The 13,890-nt window shown below is 43.8% G+C and overlaps 2 long non-coding RNA genes across 2 annotated transcripts in view; both read right to left on the reverse strand.

Annotated features, from left to right (window-relative positions):
* Positions 1-2,677: 2,677 nt before the first annotated feature.
* Positions 2,678-9,371, reverse strand: LOC119116625. Its single transcript, XR_005096304.1, has 3 exons — positions 8,822-9,371; positions 3,314-3,401; positions 2,678-3,114 (listed from the first exon to the last, which is right to left on the reverse strand). It is a non-coding gene; the product is annotated as an uncharacterized LOC119116625 (long non-coding RNA).
* Positions 9,372-10,292: 921 nt separating this feature from the next.
* Positions 10,293-13,890, reverse strand: part of LOC119116598 — a 97,459-nt gene continuing 93,861 nt past the window's right edge. Inside the window, exon 4 of the long non-coding RNA XR_005096298.1 lies at positions 10,293-10,975. This is a non-coding gene — a long non-coding RNA (uncharacterized LOC119116598). The remainder of the gene's footprint in view (positions 10,976-13,890) is intronic.

Below are 13,890 nucleotides of genomic sequence, written 5' to 3' on the forward strand. Positions count from 1 at the left end.
GATGGCGCTGACACGTTTTGTAGGAGTTCTCTGGCAGTGAGCTCAAACCGACAAACGGGGAGAGAAAGGGGTGAGGGAATTTACCGCAAGGAGGCCTGACAGCACATTGATGGTGTCAAAGGTCAAGAACCACCATGAGGAGATTTTATTGGGCTTCATTACACAGAAGCCACAAGCAAATATCTTTATTAAGGTTTTATCTGCTCCACTATATTTTAATCTTTTTTTATTTTTTTGTTGCCAAATCACTCTTCAGTTTCTGAAACGTGTTTGGGAGTTTTAAAGGTCGAACATGAGAGAAGACAGAATGTGAAGTTTCAGTCATAGTTGTGGAAGGTTTGTTCTTTTGTCAAGAAATGATCCCTCTGCAATTTTGTCATTCCAAACTGGGTGTTACTAATTATGACTTTTTTTTTTTTTTCTCCCAGAAACTTTACCGTTTATTTTGCTGTAGATGTATTAAAATGACATGTGACAGCTAATTTGAAACCTCTTTGAATCACAGGAAATGTAATGGAGAACAAGGTGATAGACAAGGCTCCCCCTACCTCCGCACAATCCGCCCGCAACATGCAAAAATATGGAAATGGGGCTCGTATTCGGATCTTTGTCTGGTTGTCATTCTCACATGGGGCACATCAAAGCCATATGACCTGATTTTGCACCTGCTGTTTAATTAAATTTACAAGACAGACAGAGTCTCCACTCCTGGTGATATACAAATCTAGCTTTATTACCCGCTACTGTAATTTACAAGGCAATTTACCGCTGGGCGCTAATGGAGCCTGCCCAAGTGCTCCCTCTGAAAACATATACAAACATGTGCAACAACAAGTTGTGTGGAGACCAATCCCAAAATACCAAGTTCACTTTTTTAAAATGTAACCACAACTGGTAACATTCCAGCACCTAGTCCAAAGGTGTCAAACTCAAGGCCCGGGGGCCAGATACGGCCCGCCACATCATTTTATGTGGCCCGCGAAGACAAATTGTGCATCAAATTTGTGTCATTACTAGAATTGCAAATTGTCTTCACTTTTAATAATATCGTTTTTTTTAAATATTTGACCAGTTTTTACTGATTTGAAAACGAGTTATTTGTTAGTTTGTTTTGTAGCTTTTACTGTATATGAGATGCTCATACATTTATTTGGGTTGACAGTCATAATGGTCCTCCGAAAGAAGCTATAACTACAATGCGGCCCGCGAAAAGTTTGACACCCCTGGTTTAAATCTAGGCTTAGGGTTTCAAAGTAGGGTTTCATACTAGAGTTAGGGTTTCAAAGTAGGGTTTAAAGCTAGGGTTAGGGTTTCAAACATGGGTTTAAAGCTAGCGTTAGGGTTTCAAACTAGGGTTAGGGTTTCAAAGTAGGGTTTTATACTAGAGTTAGGGTTTCAAAGTAGGGTTTAAAGCTAGGGTTAGGGTTTCAAATTAGGGTTTCATACTAGAGTTACGGTTTCAAAGTAGGGTTTAAAGCTAGGGTTAGGGTTTCAAAGTAGGGTTTCATACTAGAGTTAGGGTTTCAAACTAGGGTTTAGTCTGAAGCGATAATAAAACATCCATTAATCCATGACACTCACCCTACCTTACATATTTTTCCTGTGCATTTGTTGCTACTATCAGGCAGCTCCAAATTTCATCATAAGTATTAACCAATGCACGAGGTGCCGGCAACAGCTAGAACATAAAAGTCTACTGTGTGCGCTTAGAGCACCAGCTGCCATGCGGCCATGGGTGCACTCCTGCCTCATGAAGGGAATACACTTTTGAGAGACACCCACCAATCTGTGGCTAACCCCCAACAAAGATATTCAATAGTGCTAAATGTTTTAAGGTCTTACAGGGATTAAAGTATAACTAAACACACCAGCTACTAACAAGATCTTACATATACTTGTACCAGGTGCTTTGTTTTCATCACACTTGGCTTCGTGCAGTCCTCTATTTGGATTGCCAAATTTGAACTGTGCTCACAATTGCAGTTCGTTTATAGTTAGGAAATAACCACAGCCATAACCCTAAACAGAATACTACAGATGTGAGTATTATTGTCATCTGCCAACATGGCCCCAGCGCAAAGTTATTTTTTCATCACCCGGATTAAGCGGTAGGAATCGGAGAGTTACTCGTATAAACCAAAATATTTGTTGTTGTCGTGCCTCACCTTGGTCCTATCTATTGCATACGCAATCGACTATCCTTCTTAATTTGGGTTCTCAATTTGGGCTTTGAAATGATGCACATTTGTATTTATTATAAGTAAATAAATGGAAGTGTGCATTTGAGGTTACATACAGACCTCTGTGATTGCAAGTAAGAGACAAGCTCAGGTTTGCAGGAGAATACGCATCTCAGGCAATCCATAATAGATGATGAAATTTGGCAAGCCGTCCAGCCTTATGGTCTTTTCTCTCCTCCTCCAGCTGCTTGTTTTCCCACAACTCATCTGTGCTGCTGACCAACACTTGTTCGCCTTCATGAGCAAAAGCGACAATGTGTCCGAATGTCACCGTCTCTGGCAGGGAGCATCTTCATGTTCCCCAAAACGAGTTAGATGGTGAATCTGAAAACATTCGCCCCAACCCCGCCATGAGCACATATGGTCACAAAGCCCACGAGAAAATCTCAAAGTTGAGCCGAAAGGCCAAAGTTGGTGTCACGGAATACATAGTGGTATCTCTCCTCTTGCTGTTCAAGTGTGAATCGAAGAACAGAAGCCAATGTGGCCGCTCTCAAACAGGTATTCTTCATCTTCACCGTTGTCTCCTCCCGAAGGATGGCTGCAATTAACACACGCACACACCACGAAGGAGAGAAAGCTCTTCGAAAACGACAACGCCGCGAGCCACAGCACAGCACACGGCAAGCAAAGTGGGGAGAAGGAGCAAAATGAGGAAAACAAAAAAGAGAGAGGCAAGACACCAGAGAGGCTGTTTTTTTTTTTTTCCCTATAAAGGTGCAGGTGCATAATTTGAGTGACTGCCAGGCTGCGCTCTCTGTTTGCTTCCATATTAACGTTGTCAGCTTTTTTTACTTGCTCGCTCCTCATCTGCACCGCTCCATGTTGTGCTGCTCACTCATGTCATTTCCAAGCGCTTCCTCCTCAAAAAGCACTGCAAGAAAAAAAAGAAAAGTATGCCACAAACTTTAAGTCTAGGCCAATCTGTATTATTTGTTTTGAACACATTTGCATTTTTTATACTGTGGCAGCTCAGTAAAGTTTAATAAGATATACGCAAACTAGAATTTAAATCAATAAAGGCACATTTTTATTTTATGACTACATGTATATCAGACACATAGATGTTCTACCGCTTATCCTGTTAAGGGTCAATGGCGAACTGGAGCAACATCATGATAACATTCCAAAGATGCAGTTTTAGGCATGCATTGTTGATCTCTGCAGACAGACACACACACGCACACACACACGTAAACACACAAAGTCTCGCTGAAGAACAGCCATATTTGTGTAATTAAGCCCTAATCATGTCGTTGCTTTATCACATTATTTATTTTCGTCCCTACAGATGTTTGCCTCCATACCGAGAGCTCTTTTTAATCAGCGAGACAGATGTCTCTCGTGACAAAAGCAAAACCTTTAAATCAGCTCAAATGCTCCCACCGACTGTGCACAAACACGTGCAAAACACAATCAGCTTGTTGTATTTTTGGCTTTCTAATAACAAAGCGGTACATTCGAGGATTATTATGAACAATGCTGTATAATGCATTGTTTGGCAAGCATGAGGTAAAGTTAAATATTTTTTTGATCATCTTTTTGAGGTTTAACAAATGGAAAAAAAAATGGTTGACAGAAGTTTAAAAAAAACAAAAACAAATTGGGTGCAAATCTGGTAGATTTTTTTTTCCCCACCTCAGAATGCAAATAGCAGAATCCTGTTTATTCCTAATATTATCTTTGTGTGCCGCTTCACAATAAAGGTCATTCATTGTCATTCAGGAGAGTGCAAACTACTGATTGCAGAAACTGCAGCCCACCAAAAAACATCCACAATTCTTTCATTCACTTTTGTCAGTACTTCAGTCTTGGCGGCGGGCTCCACTGACTAATGACTATTGATCTCTGCTCAGAAATGCACTGCTAATGATGTAGAAATGGACTTTTGTCATCAATAAATGTTGAGAAATCCAATCTTTCATGCTGATAAAAAGTTCCCAGTTCTGTCTCATACTTGACAGAAGTTGTGCTCAGAGACGAAAAAAAAGTTTTACAAATGACCAAATGTCACCAATTAGTTTGAACTCTGCATTTTTGATGACACCAGTTGGTGTGGTGGGGCGGTTGGCAGGGGTTAGCAAGAAGAGGGGGGGAATTGATGGGCTGTGCCTCCAAAATGTAAATTAAACAAAAGGCGGGAGTTCACACGACAGCTTTGGAGGGGCAGGACCGCAGACTTGTGATTGGCTCGGTGCAAAAGGAGAGCAAGTGGAGCACAGTGCAGCAAACATTGGCACACACGGCGAAGAGCTCGGAGGCAGCCGAAGCAAAATAACTTCTGTTCCAGGGAACAACAAAGGAGGAACAACCGGCGAGGCCCACAACTTCTTGGTCCTTGTTATTATGTGATTTTGCAATCGAGAGGATAGGATCTGATCTACAAACCATGGACAGCTGGTTCATTTCCACCGCCGGGCCTTGTGGGAGATGTAGTTTCTTCTCTCAATGACATATGCAATTCCCAAATGTCCCTCCCCTCTCTCTCCATAATTGCCGACTTTTCAGTAACAGAAGGAGGGCCATTTGTGTGTGTGCGTGTGTACAGCCTCTGCTCTCGTCAGGGTCCAGCCTTACTTCAAGGGATAAATAAAAGATGCAGAGTTTATCTAAAGGAGCCTAGCAGAAGGTAGACGCAGGCAAGATGGATACAGAGGGATTCTTCAGAGAATCTGGGCCGTGCATGGCACCGCATCCATTCTCCATTTGGGCCCGACATGGTTCAAACACGCTGCATTGTGGGCTACAGATTGTGTTGACTGGGTGTCCCTCAAGTGACATGTAAAAAGCCGGCCCCCCCATCTGCCCGACAGATCTGTGCGGGCAGCGCCTGAAAGCGTTGGCAGAGAGAGACAGGTGGGACGGACAGACGGACAAACTGGAAGGCAAGCGCCACTCAGTCTCCTTCCAGCTACATGATCAGCACGAAACTTATGCGGCGGCAATGGAAAATGCGAGCCCCGATCGTGTGAGTGGCGTGATGCATACCTGTCCATACACACCCGGAAGCTCCAGGAAACAGACCTGCTGATGATGCACCCCGACAGCCTGCATGCGGCTAAATTATGCTAATAGCATGCAGTCATCTGCCTGGTGCCATTTGACTCGACAAAAACACTTAAACACTCCATCTATTCCTCTAAGTGGGAAGACGAGAGGCCATCTTGGATGGGTGGGCCTGTGGGTTTTTTAACGGGAACAGAGCAGACGAGTCGGTGACACGCCGCAGTCTGTTCGCCGCAGTGGCAGGAGGACTAGAAGAAGCCCGTCGGCATACATATGTGTGTATGTGTGTGTGTGGTAAACAGAAACAATCTTATATCATATCTCAGTCAGTTATTTGCTTGCATATATGTATGGAAGGAATAAATAAATAAAAGCCAACAATGCAAGAGAGACAAACTGTGAGGGAATGAGAGTGCCGAGAGAATAGAGCAGGCCATGGTTTCGTTTGAGGTTCACTATGGAGATAAATGTCAATTCTAACTCTCCGTTGGCCTATACGGGCACAAATTGAGCAGGCGCGCTCCCGTTATCAGCTGCGCACACACACACACAGTCTCCCTTCCGCTCTTGAACAATTAGCTTTATGGTGGCTCTGAGCCTGTGAAATGTCATTCTGCCAGGTAAACTAGCTATTATATCACAAAGGCTACAGCTGAGTCAATTATACAGCGTAGGGGGGGTGAGGGTGGGCGGGTCAGGGGAGGAAGAGAAGGGGGCAATGAATGCATGAGTCCATCAAAGGAGAGGGCACGCAGGTCAACGGTGGAAGAGGTTGCGGGGAAAAGAAGCTGTTGGGATAAAAGAGAGAGAGAGAGAGAGAGAGAGAGAGAGAGAGAGAGAGAGAGAGAGAGAGAGAGAGAGAGAGAGAGAGAGAGAGAGAGAGCTTTTCAGTCTTGTCAGTAATTATGCTAATATGATATTTACAACAGAGACGACATCACTACAATCTTGCATGCAATTAAAACATGAGCAATATGCTGTTTTCTGAGTACAGTGTACATCACAAAACACTTTTGTGATATTTCAAATACAAACCTAACAGAGGGAATTTAGTAATAAAGCAGCCGGCCGTACTCAACTTTAATACCTTTGTAGCTGCTATAGTGGAAAGAAATGTGATGATGGTTATGGAATGGTGAAGCGTACCACAAAGAGGAGGTGATATGGATAAAGTCCTCAAGATTGCGCTTGAGTAAATTTAAGAGCAGCCAAGACGATGAAGGGACTACTTCTGTAAGCCTGTCACAGATGCTGTCCTCTCTGCAGAGTGACCAGATGGAGCCTGATACACGGGGGCAAACAAAGATGGCCCCCTGAGGGCCTCCCATCCTTACTCACTCACCAGTCCTCACCTCTCAAATGGATTTGGGGGTAAAAGCCACTTGTTCCCTGTCTCAAGCCCTCCAATGCACCCATTACCCCCTGTAAAGTGCCCAAATGCCAGCACATCCCACCTGGGCCCAGCCAAGCCTGTCCCGACAGGAAGGTGGTGCTGATGGTGCGTGTGGGGAGGGGGGTAGTTTGACACACAGTTCTGAGGGCACCCACCCCTGACGGAAACACAATGGCCCAAGGGCCGGCTGGCCGGCTGACTGGGTTAGCTACAGATAACGTTGTTAATCGCGCAATGGCAAACAGCGGCCGGCGAACAATGAGGAAGCGCCAGTGCGGTGATTGGAAAATATCTCCCAGCACAACCGCGCGCACGCTCATTGATGTTAATACACACATACACACACACATACATAAATGTGGAACATTGTAATTGAGCTCTCAACTCAAGGTGTTCCAGGCTGATAGACATGAGAAGAATAGACAATGTATTCCTTTTTTTTTATATTCAGACGAGTATAAATCGCCAGAAATCCCTCAGCCTATTCTCTCATAATCTAAGTTTTGTACAATGAAAGCACATTGCTTTGGAATCCGGATTTTTTTTTTTCCCCTCTACCTTTTTTCCTCCAAATTCCATCTGCGTGTTAGAAGATACGATACATTCATACTTAGGAAAAGAAGATATTTACTGTTGAAACATTTGCAAAAGGGTTTGCCACTAAAGCCATACAGCACATCCTCTGCAGATGTTTATTGTTTTAGAACAGACCAAATAAACAGAAGAGCAAAAATGAATTTAATCTCATAAAAGAAACTAATGTCCAATAATGTGCAGGATATAAAGTTGGGAAAACTCCAAAAAGTTGTATTATGGGAAAAGGTGTATAAATGGTTTGAAGGGTCACCAAGAAGCTTAAGTACATTTTTAACATCCTAAAATTTTAAGAGACCCCACACATGTGCCTTTCAAAAATTACTTCTGCTCTTTCCATCTGGGGTGCACCACATAAATCCGCAAATCCACTCAGTTTTTCACACCTGACATATTAATTTCACGACGCCTTTCTGGGCTAAGACGTGATTTTGGTTAGTTCGCCGATCAGCGGGGTTTTCTTCCACCGAAAAGCTGCTATAAAAAGCATCCAGCAGCTTTTTTTTTTTTTTGCTGAAAAGCGAGTCAAAGTCATCTTGATCTTCTGAGTGGTGAAAATCAAAACGCTCTCAGAAAGCGCAGAAGCGCATTAGCACATTTAACACCACAGTGGAGATTTTAGAAGCTTCCAACCTTAGAACATCTTTGTATGTTATCAAAACAGTCTTGAAGATTTACAATTTTCCACATTTGAGCGGATATAAAAGAACATATTCATCCTTCCACTCTGATGCAAGTTAACCTTCATGATGTGAGTTGGCCCTCGTTGATGAATGTTTACGCCCGTGCATCAGAATGTTGCCGTGCGTGTGTGGAAATCACAGGGGGATCCTATCCGCTGTTTGGCTCACATTTTGGCAGTCCTCGAAACTCTGCCATGCATACGGAAACACGCAGGAGCGGGCCTGGAATCAAGGTCAGGCCTGGAAAACCATGTAGCGACGCTCCCAGGACTTGACTTTCTGCTGAGTTTGGCATTTGTGTGCACAAGCTGTCCCCTGAGGTTGCAGCCAGGAATCACCCATCACCGCTTATCCCGAGCAACCTGTAATGAGCTATACTCGAGGACAGTCCTTCTTAGGGACAATGTTTGAAGGATCTTGGCATGCCAGTTTGCATAAAACGAATACATGGCCTTCTGGCACAAACGTGGAGCTACATTCACCAGGTACATTAAAAGTTTTTCTGCTGGCGGGGGATTCTGGCAACATTCATCCATTCATCTTTAATGCGGGGTCTCATTTTTGTCGCGTGCCGCATCGTCGTCATAGTTTCCTATGGAAGGCCATTATGACTGTCAACCCAAATAATCTCATATTATACACAGTATAAGCTACGCAACAAACTGGTGAATTTTGGAATCAGAGACTAGTAAAAACTGTTTCAAATTTTTAAATTAAATTTAAATAAATATTGCTAGAAACATCTCTATTTTTTAAAATTGAAGACAATTTGCAATTTTAGTATTGACATAGATTTGTCTTCACGGGCCAAATATGGGCCAGAATTTGGCCCACGGGCCAGAATTTGACACCCCTGTTCCAATGGGTTTATCTATTTGACAGGTGACATGGAACTGGAATAATACCTGAATGTCGACTGGTCACCGATCAATCACGGCTCACATGGGGGGTGGGGGGGACATCAGCCACTGTGTTCCAAGACAGTAGAATACATCAATCCAGAAAGTATCCCGTCTCTGCTTGGACATAATAAGATCATGCTGAATCAGTCCAACATCAAAATATCCAGTTCACCAATTGATAAATTCCCATCTCGCTCTCTCCAAATGTCAAGAGGGCTCCGACTGAAAGTACAAAGCCGCAAAGATTAGAAAGCCTTCGCTCCACTTTTTGCGGCGACCTTAAAAGGAGCGGCGCAGTGTGCAAACATCTGGTCCATCAGCTGGATCCTATGCATCAGCGGGCACAGGGACACACTGGGACAGGTTGGCGGCTGCCTTTGACAGCAACAGCTAATTTCCAACATAATCAATTTATGTGCAGCTCCATAATAACCATCTGTGTTGTGCAGAGAGGAGGACAGTTCTAAGGAACAGCACAGCGTTGGCTGCTGCTCCGCCTCTTCCTCTTCTCCACGAGCTACGCCAGGAGCAAGAGGGAGAAGGAAGCAAGAAAAGGGTGATGAAAACAAAAGGGGTGAAGGTGAGAACTCAGAGGAAGGAATGACTTTGGTGTCCAAAAAAGGAGTTAGATCATGACATTGGGTGGCAGTGAATAAAATTTAAATGCTCGATATCAATTAGATGAAAAATACTGTAATGTTCATTACATGATGCAAATGCATTGAGGCGGGTCCCTTCAACATTCCCCCCTGCTGTGTAAAATAATTTTTCTACAAGGTTAGCTCCCCTGGCACCACATCCTTGTTCACCTCTAGTGTCAAAATTTGCCAAGGAAAGTGTCACTCAGCCAATTACTTTGTGTGCTGACACGCAAACACACACACAGCTGGTATGTAACACAACATGAAAACTGAATTAAGCTCAGCTGACCCTTGACCCCACCACATCTAATTTTCATAAGAGGAATCACCATAATGGGCCCACCTCTTTCTTCTCACTTCACTTGACGTTAAAAACATGTTTGTGTGTATGTTTTAGCCATGTTAAGGCATTGGTCCAAAATTGAGGCCAAGAAATTAAAGTGAGGGACTAATTTTGCTAAAAGTCAAACTTATGCTTTAATATGAGCTGAAGCCCTATTCTACTAATTTTGCTGACTCAACTATTTTAGTTCTAGTGACAATATAAAGCAAGCAATTAGTATTCAAATGATTGTCACTTTTTTTTTTTCTCTAACAAAGCATTTTTAAAATAAATCTCCAATGCAGTCTACAAGTCGAACTCAACACAGTCAAAGCAACCTATCATGAATTATACATGTGCTGTGTGAACGTCCATGTGTCCCTCCACATCCTCTACCATCCTAATTGACATGCAGCAGGGCCGAGCAGCTGTGAGGCTTTCCGCATCACGTGTGCGTGTTTATGAATGTGTGTGAGTGTATATGTGGAGGGAGAGAAACTGTACAGCACTCTGTAAAGTCATGGCGTTCTCAAGGCCACCTGGACAGAATGGTCTTCAGCTGCCACCATCGCTGCAAATATAGGCGGAGGCACGAACATAAAATCCATTTCCATCATTTTTTTTTTGAAACATGTTAAGTCATTTACTGACTTGCAGTTTTCAAAAATAAAAAGATCAGAATGCTGAATACAGTGAGATTGAGGATAAATGATTAATGATTGAATTGGCCACAAACGAATAAACATTTTGATGCACTGATTAAAAACAAGCAAGAATGTCATAAAAATGAGGCTCTAACAACATAAAGTATTGTCATGATCAAAAGTTTGAGTTGTTTGCCAAGCACCGAGAGGGCAGCTTGGACATCATATGATGTCAGGATGAGAGGAACGTTCTTTCTTTTGTATTTTTCTGGTGAAGCTTTTGCCAGGTTGTTGAAAATGAGAAGAGGTAAACAAACCTTTGAATACTTTTTTACATGCTAGCTAAGAAGTGTCACAATGAAAATCAGATACTCATGCTCTTTGTTTCTCGACAAGCAGACTCACCCAAGTTTTGTTTCTCCACTTCCTTCCTTTCCTCCAGCAGAAGCCTTTGAATCCATCCTGCTTCTGAATTCTTCATGGAACTCCAGCATTTCAAAGACTTCTTTCGCGCTTCCCTCCTCCTTCCCACGTGGAGTGCTGGCCAAGTCTGGAAGAGGGACTGCCCATCAGAGGTTGGCTGCTATCAGCAAGGGGAGCCCCGTGTCTCCAATTCAGGTCACTCTTGGCTACAGACGGGGACTTAAAAGCAAGCCACAAAGTGTCCTGTGATCCCAGTAAGCACGCTTGTTAGTGGAATTGATAAGGCACCCATACACCTGGGTCCTCTGAAGTTGGCATGGTGTCTTAAAGGGGGGGAAAGTACGAGGAGCCAAGGCCGGGCGCAAACGCGGCGAAACGAGGAACGGCGGGATGGAGGCGGAGGGGGAAAAAGGTCTTTTTGGCATGGGACGAAACGGAATATGTTTGGGAGAGCGACCTAGAACATTGCGGAATGATGTACAAATACAGGGCATATGGCAGCCAACCATTCCGAGAATCCGAAATGCGCTTTGGCTCAAACGTGTCCTTTTCCTCCTGCAGAAACTTTCAGCAATTTGTAAACCATTGCCAAAACACGGTAGCTTGACACTTTTTTGCGTGTCCGTACGTGCGTGATGCAACACCTACATCCTGGTATTTTAATGCCACACAATGCTTAGATGCCACATTTATGATAATCAGAGTATAATTCATTTATTGGCTCTACCTTGGCCATGTGTTGACCCCACGGCCATGTTGCCAGCGCACATCTGGCTGCACGGTGCGGCGCTGAGACCTGGATGGGATTTGCCCCTGGTGATGGGGCATCTGGGAGGCCAGATGAAGCCGAGGCTTGATGAGTGCTTTGTCTATTATGGATATGGGGCTTTATGGAGACATTGACAGCTGCACATTGGCGGTCTCCTGAGCAGGAGGCCTAGTTCAGCAGTTGTGCGCGTTCCCTTGTCAAAGAACAAACGGAGTGCTTTACTTATAGGATGGATGCTATCCAGGACCTGCTGCAGGAAGAAGAACATGGTTAAGTCGAGGCCGACTAAACCTGACTGAACAGTTGCGCATTATAGGTTTCATGAGCGGCTGACCTTTCGGTTAAAAGTTTCGCTGCAAATTCGAATGCGATAGCAATGTTGCGGACGTTAACAGCCAATCAGAAATGCATAAAAGCTTTTACCTAAAAAGTTTTCGACTGATCAAATGTAGCTGTGCAGCTTTGGGGCACATTTATGGTCACATCAAAACGGATCGCTTGGCTCCTGAGTTGGCGACAGCCTGTTGGGGTGGGGAGGGGGATTGGGGGCAAATAGTGCTGTTCAATGAATGTTTGATTATGATTCACTAATCCATCTCTTGTACTAAAACATGCAAAAGAGCTTGTTTTTTCACAAACACACAGCAGTGCGCTCGCATTAATTGCCAGAAAATGCAAGCACTTCTCTCGCTCGCTCTGTCTGAAGCATAACACACACATTGAGTCAGTGTTACAAACAGGTATTGCACATCTTGAAAATGTTTCATATCTTTGGCAATAGGTATTCCGATCCTTTGAAGGTTAAACCTTGGAATTTCCACATATTTTTTAATGAGTGCCCTAGAAAGGTTTCAAATCTCTTGATTAATCTGCTTCCACACAAACCAAAATATGAGCCAAATATTTTCAGTAATTGCAAGCTACCCAACGTCGGCGCTCATTGAATGTTGCTCCACATAGACTTCACTCACTGCTGTCAAATCTGTAAGCAAAAAAGGATGGAACTCCTGAATACATCCACAAAATAAAGTGTAGGCCGCTGACACTCAAATGTGAGATACGTCCCGGGTCGGGTTGGCGAAAACGTTGGCGACGAACCTAAATGAAAGCTCATCCACTGACAAGAGACATGCAGCTTGACATTCTCCAACCTTCCCTCCTGCCCATTTGTGAAGGATTTGGGGGATTTCATAATTTCCTGTTCTTTCTAAAAAGAGGGGGGGCGGCGGCGGCGGCGGGTTGGGATGGGGGTAGGCAGGCAGCACCTGGTCCACACAGCTGTACTTCATTTAGAGAGCAATTTGAAAAGAGCGAGAGGGAGAGGAGAGGAGCCGAGCAGCCTTGTCATTAAGGGCTCCAAAATGGCCTCCGTTTGTTCGACACATGGCACCGAGTTAATGCTGCTGAATGGGGGAATAGGCACGTCGATGTGTCGTCGCAAATTTCTCCTAAGTGCGACGACATCTGAAAAAGCCACTCCAAGTGTGGGTGTTGGCTTGCTTCATATTTTTCTTATCAAAGAGTGTGGTTTTTTTTTTCCGTGTAGGTAATTGACAGCTGCGGCTTGGAATGTAAGCACGTGTAAAGATGGATATTCTATTTGTGTGTCGTTTCATCTCGATCACACACCTTGAAGTTTGTTGTCGCGAGCAGGTGACGGCGCCGGCGGAGTTGCACGTTGTCGAGTTTGACAATGACAACAAGCAGACTGTTGGTAAACTGAGGTGATGTAAAGTTTTGCTGCGCGGCACCACAGCTGCCTCGCCTCTTCTTGGTTGATCTAATTTGTTTTGACATGCACATGTACAGTGTAGGAATGGGAAAAAAAAAAAAACAGCGAGGCGGGATCAAAGGCAAACGCTTTATTGCCACATCACAAGCCCCTGCTGCATTTCGAATTCTACCAATCTGTCCAAATAGTCTGATAAAATCCCGCGACAAGGCGACGCGCTTTTCACTCAGCGTACTCCGCCCTCTTCCTTTGCAAGCTTTCTGACTTCTCTCGCTTTGCTAGTTTCACACTTTTGAGACTCTCGAGATGTTGGAAGTATGTACCGTATGAAAACATCAATCACAAAAGCTTGCGAAAGATCTTGTTTTCAAGATGACAGATGTTGAAAATGTTTGAGAGCGGCTGCTTTGAATGTAAAGCTCTGATTTTGTAGCTCAATACAGATGCAAAAGTTGTGATGAGCAAAAGTATTGGAACAAATCAATTTCAAACTCAAAACAGTTTCAGATATTCTCCTGCTTGATTGGGTTGTAAGCTGGAG

Source organism: Syngnathus acus, chromosome 22 (assembly GCF_901709675.1).
Source record: "Syngnathus acus chromosome 22, fSynAcu1.2, whole genome shotgun sequence".
In the NCBI taxonomy this organism is placed as follows: domain Eukaryota; kingdom Metazoa; phylum Chordata; class Actinopteri; order Syngnathiformes; family Syngnathidae; genus Syngnathus; species Syngnathus acus.